The sequence below is a fragment of the Salmo trutta genome, chromosome 4 (assembly GCF_901001165.1).
Source record: "Salmo trutta chromosome 4, fSalTru1.1, whole genome shotgun sequence".
Lineage (NCBI taxonomy): Eukaryota > Metazoa > Chordata > Actinopteri > Salmoniformes > Salmonidae > Salmo > Salmo trutta.
In genome coordinates this window covers 62,318,548-62,343,116 of record NC_042960.1, presented here as the reverse complement: position 1 = coordinate 62,343,116, position 24,569 = coordinate 62,318,548, and the positions used below count along the sequence as shown (strand labels likewise).

General features: G+C 41.9%; 1 pseudogene; it reads left to right on the top strand.

Annotated features, from left to right (window-relative positions):
* The window catches only part of LOC115192803 (ethanolamine kinase 1-like), a 41,073-nt pseudogene extending 20,249 nt beyond the window's left edge, over positions 1-20,824 (top strand).
* Positions 20,825-24,569: the final 3,745 nt, after the last annotated feature.

The window sequence follows — 24,569 nt, the reverse complement described above, 5'->3', positions numbered from 1 at the left end:
TGGCTGGGATGGAGGAGTTAATGTGTGCCATAACCAGCCTCTCAATGCACTTCATGATTACAGAAGTGAGTGCTACGGTGTGGTAGCCATTGTGGCATGAAGCCTTAGAGTTCTTAGGAGCAGGAATGATTGTGGTTATCTTAAAACATGTAGGGATTACAGACTGGGACAAGGAGAGGTTGAAAATTACCGTGAATATTTTTTTATTTAGCCTTTATTTAACTAGGCAAGTCAGTTAAGAACAAATTCTTATTTACCTATTTAATATGCCTGCCAGCTGTTCTGTGCATCCTCTGAGAACGCACCCTAGAATACCGCGGCCTTGCGGGTGGTGACCTAATTAAAGACCCTTCTCACATCGGCCTCGGAGAGCGAGATCAACCAGTCCTCTGGGTCGGTGACGGCCCTCACACCCTGCTCAATGTTGTTGTTGTCAAAGCGTGCATAAAATGCATTGAGTTGGTCTGGTAGAGAGGCCTCGCTGGGCAGATCACGGCTGGGTGTTCCATTATAATCCGTAATGGACTGTAGCCCCTATCACATGCGGCAGGCGTCGGAGCCTGAGTAATATGATTCCACCCTAATCCTTATAAACGTGTATATTTACTGCAGACCATCAGTAAGACTTTATAACATACAGTATATCATACCTCCCTTCATCTAGGGGTTCTCTACATTTTCTCCAATAGAGACATATTCTATTTGTTTTTGAAAGTGTATTTGAAAGTAATTCAAATATGAAAAAAGACCATAAAGACGATAAATACTTACCAAACAGCTAATTAAACACAGCATGCATAATAGCATGAGCTCAATTTGAATGTGATGATACTATATGAATGTGATGATACTATATGAATGTGATACTGATTCTTTCAGGGCCTGCAATACGTAACAGTTCTTTTGTTATTTTTTTGTCCACATAGTTCCAAGCTGCTGAAAGAGTTTCCTAGCATCGAAACCCTGTCAGATGAAAGGGAAACGTTGAAAAGACACCTCTCTCCGATTCGCTCGCCGACCGTGCTTTGTCACAACGACCTCCTGACTAAAAACATAATCTATGACCACAAAGAGGGTGGATGATGGGTCTTAGTGCCTGCATTTTGAGTTGCAAGGCTGACATATAAAGTGTTCCAAGCGAGTTCATGTGATCATTTAAAAAAGCGACACAGTGTGAAGAATAAGTGGATTCATTACTACTGAACTGATTGGTTATAGCGTTTGTTCTGCCATTCTGATGCAATATACCATCAGTGTCAGAAAGAATACAAGATTGCCATGTTTTAGACTCAATAACTTGGATGTCCCTTTGATTTAACTTATTTCCATGAAATGGTCCAATTGCAAGACATGTTCCATTTTAACACTTTGACAAAATGTGGTTCACAAAACGGTCACATCTTTTCTTTCTTTTGCTATGGATAATACATCTATACCCTATTCTCTTAATCCTCTTGTCATTTCATTATGTCCTTATGTCATTTCATTATGTCCTTATGTCATTTCATTATGTCCTTATGTCATTTCATGATGTTCTTAGGTCCTTTCATTATGCCCTTATGTACAGACGTACGGCCTTGGTCATTGTTATGATTAATGTATGGAACACGGTTATAATGAATACATTATTAATGTTTCTCTGAAGCTTTTCAGGGACTTTGTTGTTGTAACAGTAAAGCACAAACTAAAAGAATATTATATCTGAACAAATCATACATATCAGAACATAATATGGAGTAAAGTGGAAAATTGTTTCATTGTATCTTTAATTTTTTACATTTTTTTGTATCCTATTGAGGAATTGTAGCGTTGACTATTAAAGCTTTCAGAGCACATTATCAATTATAGCGGCATACAGATAACTGCCAAAATAAAGGAAACCAACATAAAGTGTCTTAATAGGCAGTTGAGCCCTTATTCCACTCCAGTCATTACCATGTGCCCAATTAAGGTGCCATCAACCTCCTGTGACACACACACACACACACACACACACACACACACACACACACACACACACACACACACACACACACACACACACCACACACACACACACACACACACACACACACACACTGCTAAACTCAGGCACTTGCTTTCAATATACTTTTGCACGCCCAATTATTCAGTGTTTTTATTTGTTAAAAAAGTTTGAAATATCCAATAAATTTCGTTCCACTTCATGATTGTGTCCCACTTGTTGTTGATTATTCACAAAAAATTACAGTTTTATATCTTTATGATTGAAGCCTGAAATGTGGCAAAAGGTCAAAAAGTTCAAGGGGGCCGAATACTTTCGCAAGGCACTGTATGTACTCAGAATATTGAAAAATGTGCTTTCTCCGTAAAGCTATTTTAAAATATGACACAGCGGTTGCATCCAGGAGTAGTCTATCTATAATTCTTTAAATAATTGTTATATATTTTGTCAACGTTTATGATGAGTATTTTTATAAATTGATGTGCATATTCACCGGAAAGTTTTGGTGGGAATACATTTTCTGAACATCATGCGCCAATGTAAAATGCTGTTTTGGGATATGAATATGAACTTTATCGAACAAAACATACATGTAGTGTGTAACATAATGTCCTCTGAGTGTCATCTGATGAAGATCGTCAAAGGTTAGTGCTTCATTTAGCTGTGTTTTGGGTTTTATTGACACATGTCGTTGCTTGGAAAATGGCTGTGTGATTATTTTTGTCTATGTACTCTCCTAACATAATCTAATGTTTTGCTTTCACTGTAAAGCCTTTTTGAAATCAGACAATGTGGTTACATCAAGGAGAAGTGTATCTTTAAAATGGTGTAAAATAGTTGTATGTTTGAGAAAGTTGAATTATGACATTTTGTTGTTTTTTAATTTGCCGCCCTGATATTTCACTGGCTGTGTCCCGCAGGTGGGACGCTAGCATCCCACATAGCCCATAGAAGTTAAAGGGACATTACACCTTCAAATAAAAGTTTGTCAGATGTAAAGTAGTCTAAGTAGTCTACCTCTAAAGTAGTCTGTCAAGATGAAACCATTTCCCACAACATTGGTCGTGTAGATCCAGCTATTTGCCTCCACCCCAAATGAATGTAAAAGATACGCTGACAAACTTTCCTTTAAAGTTTCCTTTTACACAGTTTACGCAAAGATTTACAATGTGATCTTTTAAACAGTCAGGCCCACTAGTCCCCCCTCCCCTTCTCCATCTCTCTCTTTTTATCTCAAATGCACGCACACTCTCTCACACACACATACTCTCTCTAAAACACATGGGCACACGCACACACACACACACACACACATTAAGTCTGGGAATTGCCAGGGACCTCATGATACGTTACAGAACTCCAAATTGGTACAAGGGTTTCTAACCCATGTTTTTGCTGTATCATCCAGCCTGATTGGATTGACAGGTTCTCATTACATTTGTCTGTGTGTTTGATAGGTCCCCAAGGTGTGAAGGGCATTGACTACAGCCTGTATCCCAGCCTTTAACTGCAGAGGGACAGGTTGACTGCTTACCTGGAGCGCTACAAGCACAGTGTGGGGCTGGGAGCCACAATTACAGGACAAGAGGTTCAGGAGCTTTATGTTCAAGTCTGCAAGTTCTCACTGGTGAGAGACACTGGCACAGCACCCATTAACCTGGCCTACGGCATTGATATTTCACCACAGAACCCATTAACCTGGCCTACGGCATTGATATTTCACCACAGAACCCATTAACCTGGCCTACGACATTTATATTTCACCACAGAACCCATTAACCTGGCCTACGGCATTGATATTTCACCACAGAACCCATTAACCTGGCCTACGGCATTGATATTTCACCACAGAACCCATTAACCTGGCCTACGGCATTTATATTTCACCACAGAACCCATTAACCTGGCCTACGGCATTGATATTTCACCACAGTCTAAGTAAATACTGTATGTCTACATTCTGATTCACTTTTATTTCTCTGTGTGAAATTTACAGATATAAATTCATTGACTGATCTCCATTTTAATGTGAGTATTTGTCGATGCAGAGACCAAAAGTAGTTTTGTGCAGGGGTGCCTGCCTTTCACTATAGTAATGAGCACTGGCAAGATTCAATATTTCAATTCACATCAAACAATGTCCTTTTACGGGTCCATATTCCCAAAAACCAAAGTCCCATCCACTCTGTATGATCCACTTACCGCTGCATTTTGACATACTCTATTGGAGTTGATTTGAAACCACTGCAAGAAAAATGACAGACAGCAGCCAAGATGTGTTTTTTTAACAACCACAATTTTCAGTCTTTGGTGGCTCAAGTGCTGCTGGACTAAACTAATGGAGCTTTCATAAGTGGACACAATACGCAGGATTGTTTTAGTAATTTGGGGGGGTAGTGTCGATGTCGCTCAAAATAGTCCAGAAATGATGAGTAAGCCTTTTCTTTTTAAAATAACTCTGCCTCAGCCAAAACGTGGAAGGGAAGAAAAAAACATGCCTGGAAATGAATAAGAGCAGCGATAACATATTGTTGATTGAAATCAGATTTCTGTGACAAACCAAGAACTCTGGCTTGGTGAAGTGGGAGAAGTCTCTCATTGACAATGAATGGGTGAGTCAAGTTTCCTGTCCAAGTTATTTACAAGTCTGGCATAGAGATGGTGGATATGCTTGTTTATCAAAACAATCACGAAATAAAAGTTTGGCTTAGCTGGTTTTCATTTAAATCTGATTTAAAGATATGACTAGGACTTTCTCAATATCCCTCCCATACTCTGGTTTTTAGTCATGTGACCGGATGGTGGTTTGGCAGTGTTTTTAGACTACAATTTCAGTTAATGGGAGGACCTAGGTCTACTGAAAGGAAGCTTACTTTGTCCAACTGATATCAATGCCCTATTGAACTGCAGGGTCTGTTGTGATATTTCCCAGGGTCCTTAAATAGACAAATCGTCTTCACTGTGGATTCACTAACGAGTAGCTCTCTGCCAATGTTCTGGGGAGGGGAGCTTCTCCACTGCTCCTCTCCCTATCTTAAGCCGAGACAGAGTAAGCCAAGGCACACTGGGCTCTTTACGCCTCTTCTTGGCCCCCTCTGGGACCCCCCCCCCCCCCCCAAATACTGAAGGGCCAAAGACTGTGACTCCGTGATGTCACCCCCCTATCTTGTTGTAGTATGCTTCCTCTCTGGGCTTTTCTGAATGGTTCCCTGTCACTGGCCATCTCTGCTTAGCGTTAGGCTAATGGCATCTTAATGGAGGGGAGTTATTAAACATAGTAGAAGAACTGCACTCAATCTCCATCTAGAACGGGGAGAGACATTACAGTTGAAAATGTGCCAGGAAAAAATGGAGAGGAGAAACCACACACTGCTCCAGTATTTCATTCCACCCTTTATTTGATTATCAAATAAAAATGTAATTATATCACTCGGCCACAACATAGAGGTCCGCCTGGAACTCGTTAGGAAATTATTAGTGGTCCCACCGTGGATAATTACTATTAGGGTGGATGACAACAGAAATGTATGGAGGCGTGGAGTGCTATGGACTTAAGGGAGCAATTCCATTAGTACGGGAACAATTCAATATGAGCATTGCACTTTTCCCCTTTTTCTTCAGAAGCAAAACACAGGGAAATCTAAACAATTTACTTGTGATTTATGGGTCCAAAAAATCTTGTCCTAAAAAATTTGCCATAAATAACATCCTAACACAATACAGCTCTCACATGTAAGTTCATTTTCTAGTTTAAAGATGTCAAAATGTACGAAACATTTACAAAATGTATAGCACTTTCTTACCGAGACTCTAGGTAATGTTACTAAACATATCGTGAGAATATATTTTTTAATTAGTTACACAGTTATTGTTTTAGTTAATGCTCCATTTCAACTCTTGGTTCAAATTCTTCACGGCGCCGCAATGGACAGTATTTTCTGTCAGCCTTGGCGGCATTTGCCGTTGATGTCTCATTGAAAACAATGGCATACGTTTTTGTCCTGCCGTCATGAGTCGCCCGAGACGCTGCATAAGAAAGGTCATTACAGAAGTAGGATCTTCATTTGAGAACGCTTTCATTTGCTGAGAATTTTCCTGCGCTGCAGGAAATGCAGATGAGCTTTGTGATTTACATAAATTCACTGAAAACCCACTCTAACACAGCTATATCACAGTTCTAAAACAAAGGTCATGTAGTTTGGTAAGAAGAATGCCCCCCTCCCCACAAGTGTGATTACTACCTCTGAGGGTTTAGAGCTTGAGGTAGTCACCTCATACAAGTACTTGGGAGTATGGCTAGACGGTACACTGTCCTTCTCTCAGCACATATCAAAGCTGCAGGCTGAAGTTACATCTAGACTCTATCGCAATCGCTCCTCTTTCACCCCAGCTGCCAAACTAACCCTGATTCAGATGACCATCCTACCCATGCCAGGTTATGGAAATGTAATTTATAGATCGGCAGGTAAGGGTGCTCTCGAGCGGCTAGATGTTCTTTACCATTCGGCCATCAGATTTACCACCAATTCTCCTTATAGGAAACATCACTGCACTCTTTACTCTTCTGTAAACTGGTCATCTCTGTATACCCGTCACAAGACCCACTGGTTGATTCTTATTTATAAAACCCTCTTAGGCCTCACTCCCCCCTATATCAGATATCTACTACAGCCCTCATCCTCCACATACAACACCTGTTCTGCCAGTCACATTCTGTTAAAGGTCCCCAAAGCACAAACATCCCTGGGTCGCTCATCTTTTCAGTTCACTGCAGTTAGCGACTGGAACGAGCTGCAACAAACACTCAAACTGGACGGTTTTATCTCAATTTCTTAATTCAAAGACTCAATCATGGACACTCTTACTGACAGTTGTGGCTGCTTTACGTGATGTATTGTTGTCTCTACCTTCTTGCCCTTTGTGCTGTTGTCTGTGCCCTATAATGTTTGTACCCTTTTTTGTGCTGCTGCCATGTTGTGTTGCTACCATGTTGTTGTCATGTTGTGTTTCTACCATGCTGTGTTGTCATGTGTTGCTGCCGTGCTATGTTGTTGTCTTAGGTCTCTCATTATGTAGTGTTGTGTTGTCTCTCTTGTCGTGATGTGTGTTTTGTCTAATATTTTTATGAAATTTATTTTTATTTTATCCCAGCCACTGTCCACGCATGAGGTCTTTTTCCTTTTGGTAGGCCGTCATTGTAAATAAGAATTTGTTCCTAACTGACTTGCCTAGTTAAATAAAGGTTCAATAAAATAAATAAATAAACATTAACAGTATTGCACTTGTCATGTAGCCTACTTTTGTCCAGCCTAACCACCGATCAAGCAACATTATGGACTAAATGTTTAAATCCTGTTGCTGTAGGATCATTTTGCTACGACAATATTGGTAAAGTTCCAACATCAGTCTATTTCAGTCATGTAGCACACAATATTGCACCATGAAAGGTACATCCTCAAAACCACAGCAGTGTGGAACAAAGGCTTCTGGGAACATACAGGACAGGACAATATAACCAGAGAGGAATTGTAATGATTTTCTGGGGTCTGAAACACCAGCTCTTTGCAGGCTACAGTGTCTCGATACGACCACTTAGTGGGTACTTCAAACTCACTGAACTTTAAAGGGATACTCCCCCAGACTCAGATGAACTCATGGATACCATTTTTATGTCTCTGCATCCAGTATGAAGGAAGCTAGAGGTACTTTTACGAGCCAATGCTAACTACTGTTAGCGCAATGACTGGAAGTTATGGTATCTACTAACATGCTAGCTGATACCGTAAACTTCCAGTCATTGTGCTAACGCTAGTTAGAAATTACGCTAACGCTAGCGTAGTTGCGGCAGGTAGCCTAGCAATTAAGAGCGTTGGACCAGTAACCGAAAGGTTGCTGGTTCACATCCCTGAGATGACTAAGTGAAAATCAGTCGATGTGCCCTTAAGCAATGCACTTAAACCTAATTGCTCCTGTAAGTCCCTCTGGATAAGAGTGTCTGCTAAATGACAAAAATGCAAACGTATAGTTAGCTACTTCCTTCAAACTGCACGCAGAGACACCCACGAGTTGATCTGCGTTGGGGAAATAGATTAAGGGCTCCATTGTCAAAATCCTGAAGTATCCCTATAAGAAAGACAGGATTCTGAATTATATTTAACAATAAGAAATATTTTTTAAATGTAGTGGCAGGGTTAAGTATTAGATTTATACAGAAGAGGACATCAAGTACAAGTCAAGATGAGAACAACCCTGAACAAGGCATGACCCTTCCCCTTCTCACAAACCTATTCGCAGGTCTCCAATATCTTCTGGGATCTCTGGGCAATCCTGCAGGCCAGACACTCTTCCATTGACTTCAACTTTGAAAGGTGAGTGACCAGGTATCTCTTGAGTCTAGACTGTGGGGCTTCGGTCTTACAGTAATAGTATTACTTCTAAATGCTGATACAAAGTAAAACCTACAATTGTTTACTTAGCTTTACTATGAATAGCCTTTCCTCCCCTCAGACCTCTGCTGCTCCATACTCACACAACCTCCCCGCCTCCCCATACTCACACAACCTCCCCGCCTCCCCATACTCACACAACCTCCCCGCCTCCCCATACTCACACAACCTCCCCGCCTCCCCATACTCACACAACCTCCCTGCCTCCCCATACTCACACAACCTCCCCGCCTCCCCGCCTCCCCATACTCACACAACCTCCCCGTCACCCCATACTCACACAACCTCCCCGCCTCCCCATACTCACACAACCTCCCCGCCTCCCCGCCTCCCCATACTCACACAACCTCCCCACCTCCCCATACTCACACAACCTCCCCGCCTCCCCATACTCACACAACCTCCCTGCCTCCCCATACTCACACAACCTCCCTGCCTCCCCATACTCACACAACCTCCCCACCTCCCCATACTCACACAACCTCCCCGCCTCCCCATACTCACACAACCTCCCCGCCTCCCCATACTCACACAACCTCCCCGCCTCCCCATACTCACACAACCTCCCCGCCTCCCCATACTCACACAACCTCCCTGCCTCCCCATACTCACACAACCTCCCCGCCTCCCCATACTCACACAACCTCCCCGCCTCCCCATACTCACACAACCTCCCCGCCTCCCCATACTCACACAACCTCCCCGCCTCCCGCCTCCCCTCCTCCCCATACTCACACAACTTCCCCGTCACCCCATACTCACACAACCTCTCCGCCTCCCCATACTCACACAACCTCCCCGCCTCCCCATACTCACACAACCTCCCTGCCTCCCCATACTCACACAACCTCCCTGCCTCCCCATACTCACACAACCTCTCTGCCTCCCCATACTCACACAACCTCCCTGCCTCCCCATACTCACACAACCTCCCTGCCTCCCCATACTCACACAACCTTTATGAGAAATGAGAAAACACCTAGCACAATGGATGAACTTCAATGGAATCACCTAGTAACACATTAGAACCAGTAACAAACATTTAGTATTTTCAGGGGGACAAAATGTATTATAAACAGCACAGTCCTGTGAGCAGAAAGTGTTCTATTCCTCATCCTCTCGTTCTTCCTCCTCTCTGCTGCCATGCCCCATTGTGCCCCACAGCAGCAGCAGCAGCAGTCTCCACGTTAATCACTATTGACACACAGCACCCTCCCCTCTGTGTGGCTTCTTCTCTGCCCGCTCTGGGGACCAGTGACCGGTGTCGCACCTCTTCTCTATCAGAACCTTGGAAGAACTGTGATCCATCAGGAGCAGATGGAACAGTATTGTTCCAGTCTCATTGGTCCTCCCTGTCTGTCTCTCATCCCCGGTTGGGCCACATGTGGCTGTTAGCTTGCCTAGCCCCACCAAGCTCCATACACAAGTTGCCCCAAAGTGCATTGTGAGGGTCAGGTTACATCCCTATACCACAAATCTAAGTTGAACCATAATGAGGTGGAGAATGGCGAGTTTGCACCAGCTGCTTGTGTGGGTAAAGTCTCCCTCTAGAGCTTCCAGTAGAGAGCCTATGTCCTAGACTGGGAGGAGAGTCCTCGTGATTAAGGTTTGTTGGGGTGTTTCTCTATATGCCTGTTTCCTCGCTGCATTATCTCTTTGAGCCAAATCTCTGCTGACTACTCAACGAATGACAGGCGACTGCTAGGCTTCCCGCTTAACCAAAGACAGATGTGCATGTGACAATAGGGAGCCACAAGGGGAATGCATGCACCCCACCCTCCCTGCCTCCCACCCTACACTCTTAGAAAAAAGGATTTTGAAAGGATTCGTTGGCTGTCCCCATTGGAATAGCCTATTTTGTTCCAGGTAGAACCCATTTTGGTTCCAGATAGAACTATTTTTGGTTCCATGGAGAACCCTCTGTGGAAATGGTTCTACATGGAACGCAATAGAGTTCTACCTAGAACCCCAAAACGTTTTCAAAGGGTTATTCTGTGGGGACTGCCATAGAACACTTTTAGGTTCTATATAGAACATTTTTTAAGTGAGTAGGAGGCCTACTGTTTGAATAGGAGGCCCACTGTTTGAATAGGAGGCACACTGTTTGAGTAGGAGGCACACTGTTTGAGTAGGAGGCCCACTGTTTGAGTAGGAGGCCCACTGTTTGAGTAGGAAGCCCACTGTTCGAGTAGGAGGCCCAGTGTTTGAGTAGAAGGCCCACTGTTTCAGTAGGAAGCCCACTGTTTGAGTAGGAAGCCCACTGTTTGAGTAGAAGGCCCACTGTTTGAGTAGAAGGCCCACTGTTTGAGTAGAAGGCCCACTGTTTGAGTAGAAGGCCCACTGTTTCAGTAGGAAGCCCACTGTTTGAGTAGGAAGCCCACTGTTTGAGTAGAAGGCCCACTGTTTGAGTAGAAGGCCCACTGTTTGAGTAGAAGGCCCACTGTTTGAGTAGGAGGCCCACTGTTCGAGTAGGAGGCCCACTGTTTGAGTAGGAGGCCCACTGTTTGAATAGGAGGCCCATTGTTTGAGTAGGAGGCCCACTGTTTGAGTAGGAGGCCCACTGTTTGGAATGGGTCAAGTGAAGAAAAGCACATTGTGAAATGGTATACCTGCTTTTGAATGTGTGTATTTGCCCCCCTTTTTCTACAGTAAATAGTAAATAGGAAAATGTTTATTACTACATTTTATCGTAAAACATACATTTTCATGGCATCCTGTTGGAGAAGTTAAATGTAGGTTTTCTTAACTGCACTTCATGTGGTAATGTCCTACATTAGGCCAACATGATATAACCATAGACTTATGTCATCTTTAAGCAAGAGGGAAAAAATTACAACAGCTGGTTCGATGGAAACAAACTTAATTAAATATTTTTTATCAATCGTTGTCAACAAGAACTGTTTTCTGTTTAACCAAGTTACTCTCAGAAGACTGATGATGACTCTAAGAGAGGTTTTTCAGATAAATAACCTTTTCTAAAATTGAACAGTGGACAATTTTAATCATCCTCTCCATGATGTCATTGCCAATTTGAGGCACAAACTAACAATTTTAACAGAATGACAAATTAATCCAAACAAATACAACAAAACAACCACACATATAGATGGGATGAGTGTGGAATGCTAGCGGCTAAGTCGTGGAACTGGAAAATAACTTTATGAAATACATCTGTTGTATACCAAATGAGTCTTTTCGCCAGAGTAAGATGGCTGTCAGTTAGGGCAACTGTGAGGTTCAGTGAGATTCACACTATGTACTGAGCTGGCACTGAAGAGTTAACAATCATCTCCTTTACGTCTCCATTTTCCGTTCTGTTTTTAAACTTCACTGTTTCAAAGATGAGCCAAGGGCAAGAGCATCAGATTTATTGAAGTGTTAAACAACTTGGTTCAAACATATACAAAACCACTTTTCTCGCGGTTAACTTTTCAAACATGTCGAGGCTTCTGTGCTACTTTGAAAGAAAGTACTTTGTTGAGATGATGAAAGTCAAAGCCGACTTAATAATGTCATGAAAGACAACTACCTAAATCAGTGCCATGTTGGGACAACTTCTGTGAAGATACAACATACTGTATCAAAGTAAATCACTTCGTCCAAAGTAAGAGGGATACATGTCCCATGGAATAAAGAAAATGTGTAATCTATTGATTAGAAAATCTTATCTCAATTAGTTTTCCTAATTGATTATTTGATTTTCAACTCCCATTATCATCAGCTAATCTACAGGAAATCAAACCACAGGTTGAGATATTTGGAGATGTATGAATTCCAATCTTTTGTTACTGTATTTCTAATTTGTTAACCTCTACGGGCCACGGGGGCAGTATTGAGAATTTTGAAAAAAATATGTGCCCATTTTTAACTGCCTCCTACACCAACTCAGAAGCTAGGATATGCATATTATTAACACATTCGGATAGAAAACACTCTGAATTTTCTAAAACAGTTTGAATGGTGTCTGTAAGTATAACAAAACTCATATTGCAGGCAAAAACCTGTGAAAAATAGATTTAAAAAAATGAGAATTTTGTGACTGTACTATTTAGTGTCATTGTTTTAAAGATACCACAGTGAGAAAGGATTCAGTTCGCAACTCCTACTGCTTCCACTAGATGTCAACGATCTTTAGAAAGTTGTTGGAAGCATCTGTCATGAATACAGACCGAATTAGAATGCTTACAAGTTGACACGTCATCACTTCATTTTTTGCGCCTGCGCATGAATCTGAGAAGAGTGTCTTTGTCATAATCGTTTATTCTAGACACTTGATAGGTTGTGTGAAAATATTACTGATGTTTACTGATGTTTCACGTTAAAAATGGACCAAAAGATTAATGCTAAACAACGTTTGACATGTTTGAACAAACATAAATAGATTATTTACTCGTTTTTTTTTAGCTTTTCGGCGTGACTTTACACTGCCCACCTCATTTTGTGGGAGCCTACTGAACGCTAACTATTTGGACATAAATTATGAACTTTATCAAAAGAAACCACATTTGTTCTGGACCTGGGATCGCTGGCAGCGCCTTCTGATGGAGATAATCAAAGGTAAGGGGATATTTAGAATGTTATTATCGATATTAGATGATGCTAATGCTAACGGTATAGCTTAGCTTAGCTTATAGCTTAGCTTATGTTGTTAGCATAGTACCCAGTTTATAGCAAAATGTGATTTCCCAGTAAAGTTATTTTGAGATCTGGCCATTCGGTAGCAATTACGAGATGATAATATATTATTCTTTGAATGACAATATTATAATTTACCAATGTTTTCGAATAGTAATTCCGTGATTTGTAATGCTGGATTCACTGGGAGCATTCGAGCCGAAAAAAATTCTGAATTTCACCGTGACTGTAAATGCTGTTTTTGGATATAAATATGATCTTGATGGAACTAAAAATGCATGTATTGTCTAACATAATGTCCTATGAGTGTCATCTGATGCAGATTGTCAAAGGTAAGTGCATAATTCTAGCTAGTTTTCTGTCTGTTGATGCCCTTCTTTGAATTGGCTAAACATTACACGCAGCTATTGTCAATGTACTCTCCTCACATAACCTAACTTTATGCATTCTCCGTAAAGCCTCTGAAAATCGGACAGCGTGGTTAGATTTAGGAGATATATCTTTCAAATGGAGGAAAATAGTTGATTATTTGATTATTTGAAATGATTACTCTTGCAGTTTTGAATTCCCCGCCATGGTCACATGACAATGAATCCCAATACCGGGATAAGATCCTGCCCCCTGGCCTCAACAGGTTTTAAAATCAATGGAAATTTTTTTTACTGTTTAATATCAAGCCATCTGTTTCACTTGGTTCATATCTTTCTCTCTCCTCTTTCATTAATGGCATTCAACCAGATCCTACCTGACCTATCACTTCTCCTTTTTGTTATTAATCCCCCCCCTATTAAAATGATTTTTCTCAGCCGCCCTCTTCCCCTTGATAGGAAAGGCGTTGTAGAGTGAGGAACATTTGAAGTGCTTTCACTGAATCACTTAATTTCCATGCCTGAAATGAGCTACTTCTATCCGGCATCACTGAAAGAACTTTGTCATAATGGTTATCAAATGAATAATGCCTTCCCTCCCCTGAAAGCAAGCGTTATGACAACACAACACATTTGTGTTGATGAATAGGTCTCTACGCAGTTCATGAGTGTATAAAAGCCAGAAAATGCAATCCAAGACTCCAAATGATCCTGAATCATCTCAGTTCCAAATGCTTTTGACAGAACAGATATCGTGGCAATGTAACAGTTTAAAAAAGTATAATTTTTATTCATCTTTTTACTCATCTACATGTAAATCCATGATTGAAACATTCATAGCAGTGCAGGTGAAAATGTTTGGTTTGAATGGTTTTTTTTGGCAGACAGATTGTAGCCCTAAATTTAATTTGAATGTGGATTTAACTGTAATTTACTATAGTAAACTGTTGACAATAAACATAGAAATGTATGTTTCCATCAATGTCAAACCACCGGTGTGCAGGTGTGTTCATGAGGAGACTTAGGTAGGGATTAAAGGCGCATTATAAAGCAGCCCACTATAACAGACTTTTTAAGGTAATTTACACTTAAACCGACATTTACAACATTTAACGTGACTGACAAGAACTTCTGGTCATTAGATCAGCAATTACTGACCACAAATTCTACTTCGCTGACCTGGACCCTTGGTTTGGATTACACGAAGCAGCCCCATTCATCTCGGATGCTCTGCTAAAAAGACATGTTGAAAATCAAATCAAATCAAATTTTATTAGTCACATACGCCGAATACAACAAATACAACATTACAGTGAAATGCTTACTTATGAGCCCCTAACCAACAATGCAGTGTAAAAAATATATGAAAAAGAATAAGAAATAAAAGTAACAAGTAATTCAAGAGCAGCAGTATAATAACAATAGCGAACTATATACAGGAGGGTACCGACACAGAGTCAATGTGCGGGGGCACCGGTTAGTTGAGGTAATATGTACCTGTAGGTAGAGTTATTAAAGTGACTATGCATAGATAAGAACAACAGACAGTAGCAGCGATGTAAAGGGGGGGGTGCAAATAGTCTGGTTGGCCATTTGATTAGATGTTCAGGAGTCTTATGGCTTGGGGGTAGAAGCTGTTTAGAAGCCTCTTGGACCTAGACTTGGTGCTCCGGTATCGCTTGCCATGCGGTAGCAGAGAGAACAGTCTATGACTAGGGTGGCTGGAATCTTTTACAATTTTTAGGGCTTTCCTCTGACACCGCCTGGGATAGAGGTCCGGGATGGCAAGAAGCTTGGCCCCAGTGATGTACTGGGCCATACGCACTACCCTCTGTCGTGCCTTGCGGTCGGAGGCCGAGCAGCTGGCATACCAGGCAGTGATGCAACCAGTCAGGATGCTCTCGATGGTGCAGCTGTAGAACCTTTTGAGGATCTGAGGACCCATGACAAATCCTTTCAGTCTCCTGAGGGGGAATAGGTGCTCACTGCTCACGAGGACTGCAAGCTCCCAATCTCTGTAGCCGACTTGAGTTGGACTTTCAAACGTGTTAACCCTCGCAAGGCTGCCGGCCCAGATGGCATACCAAGCAGAGTTCTCAGTGCATGTGCAGACCAGCTGGCTGGACATGTGACCAACCACCTCGATTCGGGCTTATGTAGCAACATTTGAAATGTACATTGGATAAAAGTAGAGACTCAGAGCTACAAAATGGTATATCATACACTGCAGTTGAGGAACAATGGGAAAGTAATTCTGCTTTGAAAGTTGATAAACTTGAAACCCCACTTTTGAGAAAAAGTACACCTCCCGGAGAGCTCTTCTTTGTCTTCACCGATTCAGCATCGTTCACACCCTCTTAAGCCTTAGCCCCACCCATCTCTTTAAGGATTCACATGTGAGGACATGTGCTAAACAGGGTGAGTAAGGTAGTGTAGTAAACAACAAAAGATTTCAAGACTAAAAGTGGTAAAAGTAGTAGCCTACAACTCATCTCTCAGCATGTCCAGCCCATTCATTAACTCAGCCAATCATGGCTTGCGGGAAGGTTCCTGTCTTTTTCATATTTTTTTGTAATTTAACAATTTTATTCAGATTTACAGATGGCACACATGTTTGTTATTAAGGCACATAAAAGTTCACATGCCAAAAAACGAATTTGATTGAAACAAAACTAAATTACGTTCAATTGGCTCTCCTGTGAAGTAGTGACGTGCGACATATGCCTAGCTTCCTGAAACGGGTCACATATTCAACCTTCCAATTGATCCTGTACCCAAGCAAGCTAAGGTAACTGAACTAAATGACCATCGCCCCGTAGCACTTGTAGTGGAATAATGAGATAAGGTGATACTTGTGACTAGCGACTAGCGATTGGCTGGCGTGGGAGTACAGCGTAATGACTCAATCACAATTTATGACATTGTTTGGATGGCAAACTATCTGTTGGCTATCACAGGAATAAAACACATCTTATCTGTGTCAATTTCGATGAAGAGACGTTCTCACTGAAGTCCTGGGGTCACTGATGCCAGGAAAGGTGTGACGACTGATAAAAACTTGACATGATGAAATTGGTGGTACTGTGTGAATTAAATTGTCGTGTTTGGTTTGTTTCAAAATCTAATAAAGAGCTGCACATTTTGATATGTCTTATTGCATAGTATGTTTTCTGGTTGATGTATTTTTAAAGTGACTCGATTGTATGTTGGGTTTACTGGTTATCAGGCACATTCTTGTTGTCTGGTCATAAAATCCAAATTGAGTTTATTAGATTAGAATCTGGGTGTGTTCCTACCTTTTGTTATCACTAGCAAAATGTTAAGAAATATGAATTCAGGTTGGGGGTGCGTTCCTGCTTGAATTTGGTTTAAAGGGCAGTGAATTCACTCATACTTTGAGAACTTGCTACCAAGCCCCTGTGTGTATCAGACACACATCGTTTTTTCTCTTCGAGATGATTCTGAACTGAACACGTGTAACCACGTTAAGTCGTAGCCTATTGGTGATAGTCATTTACTCTGTGTTATTCTGTAACGTGTCATGTATTTCATGTACAATGTAATTGTTTGTGTCAATAAGTGACTAATACATTCTATTCACTGAATTGTGTAAATGTATTCCTCATTTTACAGAGTCATTTTTTGATTGACTATATGCCTATAATTTAGTAGTTCTACTGACAGTTGTTCACTGCACTGTACACATAGCACATGTTTGGGTACCAACTTGACATCTCTGATCTGCTTGCCTCAATAAATTATTGCTAGAACATTGGTTGCCAGGATTAGCTATATTTATCTAGCCTCTTAATAATTGCATAAAATAGCAAGCCAGATACATGTTCATTATAGACATACTGAGACAGTGATGCAATGATTCACTATCTTTCTAGATCCTCCAGAGATGCACAGGGCCTGTTGCATTTATTCACATAATAATGGAGTCAGATTGATAAATGTAGTTTATTATTATTCAACATCATTTCTACACAACTACACACTCACCTATGTCATCATGAAGTGCTTTGAGAGGTTAGTCAAGGACCATGTCACTTCCACCTTTCACAACAGCCTAGAGCAGGGGTCTCCAACAGGAGCTAGCAGCCCATCTAGGAGTATCTCCACAAGCAATTCTGAAAGTACATGCATTTTTTTACGTGTTCCATCACAAACTGTCATAAACATAAAGCTCCCAGCTACTATCCAATCAAAGCTACCTTGACATTATCCCACCCCTGGTTAGCCACTATTGGATAAAAAGCCAAACTTAACCCCAATATCTGCCAATTAATTTCAAGCAATATTGCCCCCGTCTGTCTGTTTGGTTCGTGCATTTGTCTATCTCTCCATATTTAGCCAGTTAGCATGCTAGTAATGATAACCGTCTTGTGGGTAGACAAAGATTTCCCCAAAAACCTTCTTGATTATTGTTAACTGCAAAGCAGGCTTACCTGACAGAAATATATCAATTGGGTGGCCATTGTTTAGCAAACTCTTCCATGACATATGCTGCAGCAGTAGGCCTAACAGCACAAACATAGACCAACACATTCCTCTCTTTCTTAATACACAATTAAAGGGGTTTTACACTCAAAAATTGAAATGTGTTCATTTTTTTAATACCTCAAAATTGGTCTTCTGATGTGATTTAAGCATTGGCAATGGCTCAGAACATAAATTACCATTGTTTCTCTATGAATAATTGTAATAGAGAGGGAAAAAAATGAAAGAATTCTAAAACCAGGTTTAAGAATTGTCTCTTAATGCTAGAAAAGGTTGAAGACCCTTGCCCTAGACCCACTACAATTTGCATACTGCCCAACAGATCCATGGGCCACGCCGTCGCACTGCTTGTCCACGATCAGCTCCTTTCTTTTTTTTACAATGAGTAAGAGGTTATTTTCCAGTCACCACTATGCCAGGACTCTAAACTCCTCCATGTAGGCTGTCTCGTCATTGTTGGTAATCAAGCCTGACCAGGTGGGATAGGGCAGTGAGCAGTGCGACGGCGTGGAGGAATACCTATGTGAGAATGTTGTTCATCGACTACAGCTCTGCTTTCAACACCATATTGCCCTCCAATCTTGTCACTAAGCTCAGGGCCCTGGGTCTGAACTCCTCCCTGTGCAACTGGGTCCTAGACTTCCTGACGGGCCGACCCCAGGTGGTGAGGGTAGGCAACAACACCTCCGTCACTCTGATTCTCAACACAGGGGCCCCCCAGGAGTGTGTGCTACGCACGACTCCAACTCAATTAATGAGTTTGCTGACAACATTGATAGGCTTGATTACCAACAATGACGAGACAGCCTACATGGAGGAGTTTAGAGTCCTGGCATAGTGGTGACTGGAAAATAACCTCTTACTCATTGTAAAAAAAAGAAAGGAGCTGATCGTGGACAACAGGAGGCAGAAGACGGTCAATTTATTATTGACGAGGCTGAGTGTCAACAGCTTCCACAACACTGAGGACCTGAAATGGTTCCACTACACCAACACCATGTTGAAGAAGGCACAACAGTAACTCTACAACTTTAGGTGGCTGAAGAAATTCGTTATGCCCCTCAGGCCCTCACAAACTTCTACAGATGCACCATTGAGAGCATTCTGACGGGCCGCATCACCACCTGGTATGGCAACTGCACCACTGTTACGTTCCCCAGTTTCTGTGTTGTGGTTTGTATATTTTCATGTATGTATTTCAGGAAATGGCTTCCTGAAATTCTCCCCAAGCAGCTGATTGGTCAGCACCCATTGATGATTGGAGAGCTGACCACGCCCCCTCGTCAGGAAACGCCTGTATCCCATTACCGACTCCTTCTGAAGCTATATACGCCAGTGTTCAGTTGCTCAGGAGAGAAGAGTTGATTGCTGAGAGAGGAAGCTGATGTTGAGGGTTATAGCATGTTGGCTGTTGCTAAGAGATTTGGTATGTACTGTGTTGTTGCTGTGGGAGCTGATTGGTTATGTCTGTTGTGTGTCAATAGGACGCCGTGTTTTGATTATTGAAATTGTTTGTGTTATTCTGTTTCATTTGTTCCCAGGGGGAAGGGGAAGGCACCTAGGGAGTGCTTAGGCAAGAGGCCCGCGGGCATACATAACCCGTAGTAGTTTACTGTCTATGCACACTAGGAAAGACCTGGGCGGACCATCCCCTGTATTTTGGTTAGTGCACCAGGTGGTGCTAGTTAGGTAAGTAGTGGGTAGGCAGGTAAGGTAGGAGAGGGGGCTTTGATATTTACTCTCTTTGCTTTGGTTCTGTCCAGCCCCTTTTCCTCCAAATTATCGTGCAACAGAATTAATTCCCTGTAAACAGTAAATCTCTGCCTTTTGTCATCCTTACTCACACCTACAGTCCATACCTCTTTCACACCACGGAGAGTTGAGTTGTAGCAGGGTATTGCGTTCCCTCTTACTAGAGGCGTGCGTAACAACCACCCTCAACCTCATGGCTTTCCAGAGGGTGGTGCAGTCAGCCCATCGCATCACTGGGGGCACGCTGCCTACCTTACAGGACATTTACAGCACTCAGTGTCAAAGGAAGGCCAAGAAGATCATCAAGGACCTCAGTCACCCGAGCCAAGGTCTGTTCACTCTGCTACCTTCTAGCAGACAGAGCCGGCACAGGAACATCAAACCCGTGACAGAGAGACTGAAAAGGACATCAGACTGTTGTACAGCCATCCCTAGCTGGCTTCTTTCCCTGTACTCTGCCCTGCACTTTGAGACAAATGCCCAGAGTCATTGAATGCTGGTCACCTCATATTCTGTTTATATACTGTTGTTTACTCACTGTGTATGTATATACTGTGTTCTCCACATAGCTCATTCTAACATACAGTACCTACCATTTTCTTTCGAAATTGTATACTGTCTAAACACACGACATATTTCTGGATTCTGACACATGTTCACTGTAATGTATCTACTCTTGATTGTTGATTGGATCCGTTGTGTCATTTCCTGATTTCTTGTTTAGATTTGTTTATTTCTGTATTTGTATTGTATTTGCGAGACATTCTGCTGCACTGTTGCAGCTAGAAATGTGTGTTTCACTGCAAATCTGTGTATGTGACCAATAAACTTTGATTTGAATGTGATATCCACGAACATTGAGGTAAATGCATTTAAAAACATGCATTGTTGGATGTCTAGTGCGCTGCGCAGTAATGCGCCTCGGATTGAATCCCAGCCTAATGATTCACACTGCATACCTCATGGTCTTTAATCACCTATACTCTATCTGCAGGTATGCCATGGCCCAACTCAACTACTACTTTGAGAAGAAGGAAGAATACTTTGGATTGACTATCAGCTTGGACACTGAGCCCCCAAAAATGTAAATAGTTAGTCTGCTGCATCTTTATTTGGATTTGAAATAGTATCTTTGTCTGTACTGTACATATACAGTGTCTTCAGAAAGTATTCACAGCCCTTTACTTTTTCCACATGTATTATGTTACAGCCTGAATTTGAAATTGATTACATTTAGATGTGTCACCGATCTACACACAATACCACATTTCAAAGTGGAATTATGTTTTCAGAAAATTTTACAAATGAATACAAAATGAAATGCTCAAATGTTTTGACTCAATAAGTACTCAACCCCTTTGTTATGGCAAACCTAAACTTCAGGAGTAAAAACGTGCTTAACAAGTCAGATAATAAGTTACTTGGTGTAACTCTGTGTGCAAAAGGCAAAAATGTCTAAGATTTTACTGAGTTATAATTCATATGAGGAAATCAGTACATTTTTATGAATTCAGTAAGCCCTAATCTACGGATCTCATATGACGGGAAATACACATATGGGCCTCACAATGCAACTGTGTTTGTTGTTCGTAGCTTATGCCTGCCCATACAGTGCATTCGAAAAATATTCAGAACACTTGACTTTTTCCACATTTTGTTACGTTACAGCCTTATTATAAAATGTATTAAATTGTCCCCACGCCCCAACAATGTACACACAATACCCCATAATGGCAAAGCAAAAACGTTTTATTTTATTTTTGCAAATGTATAAAGAGAAGATGGGAGAAACTAGCGTTATACCCAAGAAGACTCGAGGCTGTAATCGCTGCCAAAGGTGCTTCAACAAAATACTGAGTAAAGGGTCTGAATATTTACAGTGCTGTGAAAAAGTATTTGCCCCTTCCTGATTTCTTACTTTTTTGCACATTTGTCACATTTAAATGTTTCAGATCATCAAACAATTTTTAATATTACACAAAGATAAACCAAGTAAACACAAAATGCTGTTTTTAAGTGATAATTGTATTTATTAAGGGAAAGAAGCTATCCGAACCTTCATGGCCCTATGTGACAAAGTACTGTAATTGCCCCCCCCTTTTGTTAAATCATTAATTTACTGTGGTTAATCACATTTTTTGGAAAGCTGAGTTCAATTTCACTAGCCACACCCAGGCCTGATTACTGCCAGACCTGTTGAATCAAGAAATCACTTAAATAGAACCTGTCTGACAAAGTGAAGTAGGCCAAAAGATCTCAAAAAGAAAGACATCATGCCGCAATCCAAAGAAATTCAGGAACAGATGAGAAACAAAGTAATTGACATCTATCAGTCTGGAAAGGGTTACAAAGTCATTTCTAAAGCTTTGGGACTCCAGCGAACCACGGTGAGAGCCATTATCCACAAATGGAGAACATTTGGAACAGTGGTGAACCTTCCCAGGAGTGGCCAGCCTACCAAAATTACCCCAAGAGCGCAGCGAGGACACATCCAAGAGGTCACAAAAGAACCCACAACATCTAAAGAACTGCAGGCCTCATTTTCCTCAGTTAAGGTCAGTGTTCATGACTCAACCATAAGAAAGAGACTGGGCAAAAATGGCATCCATGGCAGAGTTCCAAGGCGAAAACCACTGCTGACCAAAAATAACATAAAGGCTCGTCTCACTTTTGGCAAAAAACATCTTGATGATCCCCAAGACTTTTGGGAAAATATTGTGTGGACTGACGAGCCAAAAGTTGAACTTTTTGCAAGCTGTGCGTCCCGTTACATCTGTAACACAGCATTTCAGAAAAAGAACATCATACCAACAGCCAAATATGGTGGTGGTAGTGTGATGGTCTGGGGCTGCTTTGCTCCTTCAGGACCTGGACGACTTGCTGTGATTGATGGAACCATGAATTCTGCTCTCTACCAAATAATCCTGAAGGAGAATATCTGGTCATCGGTTAGTGACCTCAAGCTGAAGCGCACTTGGGTTCTGCAGCAGGACAATGATCCAAAACACACCAGCAAGTCCACCTCTGAATGGCTTTAAAAAAAAAAGTGAATATTAAAATTTGTTTGATGATCTTAAACATTTAAGTGTGACAAATGTGCCAAAAAAATAAGAAATCAGGAAGGGGGCAAATACTTTTTCACAGCAATGTATGCAAATATGACATTTCAGTTTTTTCATATATATAATTTTGCAAACATTTCTACAAACCTGTTTTTGCTTTGTCATTATGTGGTATTGTGTGTTTGTAGACAAAATGTGCGAAAAGTCAAGGGTCTGAATACTTTCCGATGCACTGTACCATAACCCCACCGCCACCATGGGGCTCTCTGTTCACAACGTTGACAAACCGCTCGCCCACATGATGCCATTTCACAATACTAACCTAAATGATGGAGTGAAAAGAAGGAAGCCTGTACATAATACAAATATTCCAAAACATGTATCCTGTAATAGGTTTCATTCCAAGATGGCGTAGCAGTCGGACGTCTGTTTTGTCTTGTCTTGTCCCGTCTCGTGTGTGTGTGTGTGTGTATATAGTTTTCTCCGTATATATTTAGTATTCTTAATATTATTAATCTCAATTTCCATCTACGGACTGAACATACTCTCCTGCAACCCGTCTCACCCAATGTGGTACAATCTGCTATTTTTTTATACTTTAGATCCGGAACCCCCATCAGAAGCTAGCCAGCAAACTAGCTACTAGCTAGTAGTCTGTTAGCCACTACTAGCAGTCTTCACTGTTAACTCGGATATCAGCCAGCCTCAGCCCGGTCAATTCCTACCAGTCTGCACAGCGCGATATCAACCCAGAGCATAACGGACTGGTTTCTCTACCACATCTCCGGATTCCTACCGCATGCTCTGAACCTTTACACCGGATCATCACAGCTAGCTAGCTGCTATCCGAGTGGCTACACCTGGCTAACGTCTCTGTCCCGAAGCAAGCACCAGTTAACCTGGAGATAGCCTTGAGCTAGGCCCATCACCCGGCTAGCCAAAGAGATCCATCAGAGAATTCCTTGGCTACAATACCTCTTTTGCCAATTGGTCTGGACTCTTTACTGCCGACACGGAGCCCCGCCAATCCATCATGACTGGTCTGCCGACGTAACTGTCCGGGGGGGTTTCAACAGGCTCTTCCGTTGCGACGTCCCCCGGAGGCCCATCTGCAAGCCTGCTAGCCCTGGCCCGCTATCTGTCTGAATCGCCGTGTCTCCAGCTCGCCTAGCTACTCACTGGACCCTATGATCACTCAGCTACACATGCCTCTCCCTAATGTCAATAATCCTTGGCTATTGCTGTTTTGGTTAGTGATTGTTGTCTTATTTCACTGTAGAGCCTCCAGCCCTGCTCAATATGCCTTAGCTAGCCCTTTTGTTCCACCCCACCACACATGCGGGGACCTCACTTGGCTTAAATCGTGCCTCTAGAGACAAAACCTCTCTCATCGTCACTCAATGCCTAGGTTTACCTCCACTGTATTCACATCCTACCATACCCTTGTCTGTACATTATGGCTTGAATCTATTCTTCCTCGCCCAGAAATTTGCCCATTTTACTCTCTGTTCCAAATGCACGAGAAGACCAGTTCTTATAGCCTTTAGCTATACCCCCTACTCCTCCTCTGTTCCTCTGGTGATGTAGAGGTTAATCCAGGCCCTGCAGCCCCCAGCATCACTCCCATTCCCCAGTCGCTCTCATTTGTTGACTTCTGTAACCGTAAAAGCCTTGGATTCATGTATGTATGTTACATTTGTTTTATTCACTGCTTTAGCACACTCTGCCAACCCGGATGTCCTAGCCGTGTCTGAATCCTGGCTTAGGAAGGCCACCAAAAATCCTGAAATTTCCATCCTTAACTATAACATTTTCCGAC